This window comes from Suricata suricatta, chromosome 4, assembly GCF_006229205.1.
Source record: "Suricata suricatta isolate VVHF042 chromosome 4, meerkat_22Aug2017_6uvM2_HiC, whole genome shotgun sequence".
NCBI classification, from domain to species: Eukaryota; Metazoa; Chordata; class Mammalia; order Carnivora; family Herpestidae; genus Suricata; species Suricata suricatta.
In genome coordinates, this window is record NC_043703.1 from 87,160,764 (window position 1) to 87,166,987 (window position 6,224).

Here is a 6,224-nt window from a genome sequence, read left to right on the forward strand (position 1 = left end):
TCAGATTCTGTGTTTTCCTCTCTTTCTGCCCCTCCCCTGCTTGCACTCTGTCTCTCTCTCTCAAAAATAAATAAAAAACATTAAAGAAATTTAAGAAAAGAAAACAATCCTATTTACAGTAGCATCAAAAAGAATAAAATATCATGTTTTAGGCATTTAATAAATATTTTTTTAATGACTAAAAAATAAATGATGCTACTGTGGAGAAATTACAAGTTAGTCAACAATTGGTAATTCGTATCTGTGTATGCTTAAGTAAAGTATTCGGAACACTAGTATATAGTTTATCACAGTGTTGTTGGGAATTTCTTTAACTAATAATTTTGTTGTGTTCCATAATCCTTCATTAAATAACCTTCTTGGATTTTGTAAAATAGAAAAAAAAGACTACATATGAATTAAAAAAAGACTGCAATACTTATGAATAAATTTAACCAAGGAGATGAAAGATCTGTACACCAAAAAGCACATAACACTGATGAGCTTAGCTGAAGTAGACATAAATAAGTGGAAAGATACTTTGGGCTCATGGATTGGCAGAACTAATACTGTTAAAGTGTTCATGGTATTCAAAGAGTTCTATAGATTCAATACAATATCTACAGGAATTCAAATGACATTTTTCATAGACATAGAAAAAATAGTCCTAAAATCTTTACGTAACTACAAAAGACCCCAAATAGCCAAAGCAATCTTGAGAAAGAAGAACAAAGTTGGAAGCACCACACTTGGCTATTTCAACAATATTACAAAGTTTTAGTTATCAAAACAATGGTATTGGCATAAACACAGAAACATAGATCAATAGAGTAGAATAGAGAAACCAGAAATAAACCCACACATATTTAGTCATTTAATTTTTGACAAAAAAGCCAAGAATAGGGGAAAGGATAGTCTCTTTAATACATGGTATTGGGAAACCTGGATAGCCATTTGAAAAGAATGAAACTGGACCCTTATCTTACACCATATGCAAAAACCAGCTCCAAATTTATTAAAAACTTGAACATAAGATCTGAAACTAAAACTCCTAGAAGAAAACAGAGAGAGTAAACTTTTTGGCAATGATTTTTTGGATTTGGCACCAAAAACAAAAGCAACAAAAGCAAAAGTGAACAAGTGGGACTACATCAAACTAGAAAACTTTTGCTCAACAAAGAAACCTGGATGCCAGTGGGGATGTACTACGCTTAAGGGAGAATAGCGATCCTATAAGCTGTTGGTGGGAGTATAAACTGGTATTAGCCATTGTGGAAAACAGTATGGAGGTTTCTCCAGATTTTAAAAATAGAACTACCATATGATCCAGCAATCCAATTTCTGGCTATGTATCCAAAGCAAATGAAATCATTATCTTAAAGAGAGATCTGTATTCCCGTATTCTTACAGTATTATTCACAACAGCAAAGATATGAAAACAGTCATGGCTACCAACAGATGAATGGATCAAGAAAATGTGATATATACGTACAATGGAATATAAAAAAGGACTTAAAAAAGAAGGAAATTCAGGGCGCGTGGGTGGCCCAGTCAGTTAAGTTTCCAACTCTGGATCTCAACTCAGATTATGATCTAAGTCCATGAGTTCATTCCCTGCACTGACAGCGCATGGCTAGCACCTTTAACCCTCACTCTGCCCCTCCTCTGCTCACTCTCTGTCTCTCAAAAATAAATAATAAAAAAAGAAGGAAATTCTTTTGTAGTAAGATAGATAAATATGATAGGCGTATGCTAAGTGAAATAAGACTAAGACAAATAATGCTTTATGTCACATACATGTAGAAAATAAACCAAAAAAAACTTCATAGAAATGGGTAGTAGAAAAGTGGTTGCTTGGGATGAGGAAGTAGGGGAAATAGGAGGAGTTTGGTAAAAGCATACAAACTTTCAGTTATAAGATGAATAGGGTCAGGTGATTTGATGTATAACATGGTAAATATAGTTGATAACACTGTTTTATAATTAATATTTGCTGAGAATAGATTTTAAACATTTTCATATGCACACACTAAAAGGTAAATATGTGAGATGATAGATATGTTAATTAACTCAATGGGGGAAATTCTTTAACAATGCATATGTATATCACTTCATGTTGTACACTTAAAATATCTTAAAATTTTTTGTCAATTAAACCTCAATGAAGTTGAAAAACTCAATAATAATAATAATCATGTAGGTAAAATAGATATTTTCAGACAAAATAAACTGAGAGGATTTATCACTGGTAGAAACACGATAAAGACTAAAGGATATTCTTTAAGCAGAAGAAAATGGTCATAAATGGATCATTAGGTGCAAAAAGGAATGAAGGACAAGAATAATGCTAATAAAAACCAGTGTATAAGGTGATAATGTTTTGGAGTATTTAAAACAATTAAATATGTGATAACAATGTTACAAAAATTAGGAAAGGGCTAAGTTGACTTAAAGTGTTCTAAGATACTTGTATTTTCATGGATGAGGATAAAAATAACAAATATTAGATTTTACTAAATCAAAGATGCATATTTTATTATCAAATGCAAGCACTAAATAATACTAAAAAAACAAAAAAAACCCCATAACTTTTAAACTAAGAGAGAAGAAAAAGGCATCATAAAAATGTATTCAGATAATCCAAATGAAGATAATAAGTAAAAGAAACAGAACAGTCAGAACAATTAGAAAGCTCTTAACAGATGGTAGATTTAAACTTCAATACAAATGTAATTATATTAAATGTAAATGGATTAAAAACCCCAAAGTCAAATTTTGTCAGACTGCTGAAAAGAAAATAATATCCTATTGTACATAACTATTCTAAATTTTTATGTACTTGATAACATGACCTCAAAATATATAAAGCAAAATTGAATTAGAAGAATATATAAATTCCTATTTATAATAGAAAATGTTAACTTATCTCTTAGCAATGAAAGAACAACAAAGTATCAGTAAGGGTAAATAGCTTTGAACAACATAATTAAAAAACATGAACAATAGGGTCACCTGGGTGGTTCAATTCATTAAGCATCCAACTCTCGTTTTCTGCTCAGGTCATGATCTCATGGTTTGTGAGTTCAAGCCCTGCTTCCAGGTCTGTGCTGACAGTGCAGAGCTTGCTTGGAATTCTCTCTCTCCCCCTTTCTCTGCCCCTCCCACATGCGCGCACTCTCTCTCTCTCAAAATAAATAAATTTACAAAAGTAAAATGCAGCATCAATTCATGATTTCAATAAACAAATAAACAAAAGTATCTATGAAGTTAGCCAATTAGGAGCAGAAAGCAAATTCTTTAATCTAATGAAAGGTCTACAAAGAATCCTTAGTTTTGAAACCAGGATAAGACAAAAGTGCCCGTTATTACTGCTTCTACTCAACACTGTATGTAAAGTTCTCGCTGACAAGTTAAGGTGTCAGGCTTGCAGAGAGGGCAAGAAAACAGCCATTATTCACATGATGGTATTGTTGAATTATTGTGTACATAGGTAATAATAAAACTATAGAAAAATTATTAGAATAAATTAGTTTAGTCACATCTAGAGAAAATAAAAGTAACAAATGATATGCAAGATCTCTGCAGAAGGATGTGAAAAATTAATATAAGTAAAGGAAAATCTTAATAAACAGAGGGACATAGCATGTTCAGGTATAGAAGATGAAACACTGTTGAAATATTCTCCCTCAAACTGATTTCCATATTCAAAAGTGTTTCTGTCAAAATGCTAGCATGTTTTTTCTGTGGATAAGTGCGTGCGTGCGTGTGTGTGTGTGTGTGTGTGTGTGTGTGTGTAACCTGACAAGGTAATTCCAAAATATTACAGAAAAACAAAGGGCTAGGAATAGAAGATTATCTTTATTTACAGTTTTTATTTATTTAAGTAATCTCTACACCAAACGTGGGGCTCGAACTCATGACCCCAAGATCAAGAGTCTCATACTCTTCTAACTGAGCTAACCAGGTGCCCCAAAGATTATCTTAAAGAAGAACAAGGTGGGCTAACTGGCTCTATCAGACATCAAAGTCTTTTATAAAACAACAGTAGTTAAAATGTGGAACTGATCCTAAGATAGACAAATGGACCAATGGAAATGACAGAGTCACCAAAGAAAATGACTTGGACTACAGCCAAAAGAGACCCTTATCCTGACCAGTTGTGTGATAGCTTCCTCTGAGTCAGGGACTCTGCCAACTACTTCACACCAGTTAATCTTCACACTGTCTTGGGAGGAGATAAGGCCATTGGAATTTTCCCCCAGATAATTCTAATCTGCAGTTGTGTGAAAACCACCTCCCCCAACACACACACACACACACACACACACACACACACACCCCTCTCTCTCTCTCTCTCTCTCTCTCCTAAATTTCAATAAGCAGTGCAGTTTTTTTATTTAAGGCTCATTAGCATGCTGTCGAATGCAATTATTTCATACTCCAAAACTTTCTGAAATCCCATTTAGATATTTCTTTCCCAAAATTTCTACTCCTTTCCCTTTCTTTTCTGGCTAAGTTCTTCCTTTCTTCCGGTACTCCTGTTATTTTTTGCTTTGTTTTGCAAAGCAATTTCCCCATTCCTTCTGTTTCCTTCTACATCTCTATCATCACCTAGCTTAGCAAACAAAAGTATTTTTGAGGACTCACTCTTATAAAAGGGAGAGAAAGATTGAAAGTACTTCTAGTTTATGTTTTCCTTTCCCACATACAGCTGTGCATGGCTTGAATTATCTTCCTTTGTGTATATTTTCAATACTATCAGAGAAAAAAAGAACCTTTTCATTTTGGAATAAACTCAAGTGCGGGGGTGTTGGGGGGGGTAGCATGGTGCAGACTGAATAAGCACAAGCGTTGGGCTCTAGATGTGCTGCTTAGCCAGTCTTGTAACGGGCTTGAAGGAGCCAGCATCCACCTACCTTGTTAGTGAAAAGGTGCCCCATAGCATAAAAGTACCTTGGCAGTCCCAGCTTCGTAAACGTGTGACCCAGACAGCCACACAGGGCCCCACACTTAGAAGGGTCCTGTGCTTGTCATTATTTGAAATTCTTACTAATTTATGCACAAGGGGCTCAACATTCTTATTTTGCTCTGGGCTCTGCAAATGATGTGGTCAGCCCTGTGCTGAGGGAAGGGGTTTATAGTTTTGCTTGATTTTACAACAACAAAAAAGAAAAACCTCTGGGCTGAGTGCTTTGTGAAATACTTTCTCTGGTTTCTCAGAAACCATTTCCTCTTTTCAGCTCTTAGTTGTCCCCCTGGGTTTGGCAGTTGCTATTCACTTGCTGCTTTACTGAATCTCTGATGTTCATTTCCTGCTCACTTAAGATGTTTTCACAACGGCGAAACAGGTTTTTGGGGTGCGTGTGTGTGTGTGTGTGTGTGTGTGTGTGTGTGTGTGTCTACCACCTGGCCCCAATCTCTTGCCCTGTCTTTGTCTCCTTTTCCCTTCTCCTTCATTCTGCTTCTGCTCCCAAATTAACATGAGCCACTGATTACTAAAATCCCCCATCCCAAGGCAAGGCTTTGACCACACAGAACCTTCTCTGTCATTGGAAAATGACATGCTTCTTGTCTCTGCTCAGTTGTGTGCTTTTCCTTCTGCCTGGAATGCTCTTCCATCATTACCACCTACTCCACTTTGGCTTTCATTCTTTTAGATCCAACCTAAATGTTCTTTTCTGTATTAAGCCCTTTAAGAGTGTCTCAGGCAGAAGTCGTCACCTGTTCTTGTTCTGATAGCTTTGAAGACACACCTCTGTCATAGCTGGTAACACTGAATGGCATACAGAGGCTGTTCTTCTCTTTCATCCTCTCCCACCCACCTTATTCTGGAGAATTCCATTCAAGACTTGGAATACAAGTCAGTCATTCTTTCTGGAAAGTTCTCCTTGAGCACCTGCACTTCTCTCATCAAAGCACTAATCAATGTTATAAGATGATCAGTCCCCCCCCCCCCCAGTAAGACCATGTCTGCGTCACTTAAGGTGGCAACCTGAGTGCCTAGCATCATTATGAGCATATAACTGGCTCAATAAATATTTGTTCAATTCAAGGATGAGTGAATGAAGGTGTATGTGCATTATTATCTAGACTGTGGGCTTTGCAACTTCTTTAAACTTCTCCTTATTTCTTAACCCACTAATTGCCATGTACTAGGTATTCAATAATTTTGTTCAGTAAACAAATATCTTATAGGACTTATGTGACCATGGAGCCTGAGCCCAAGGCCTGGGCTTGGGTTAGTA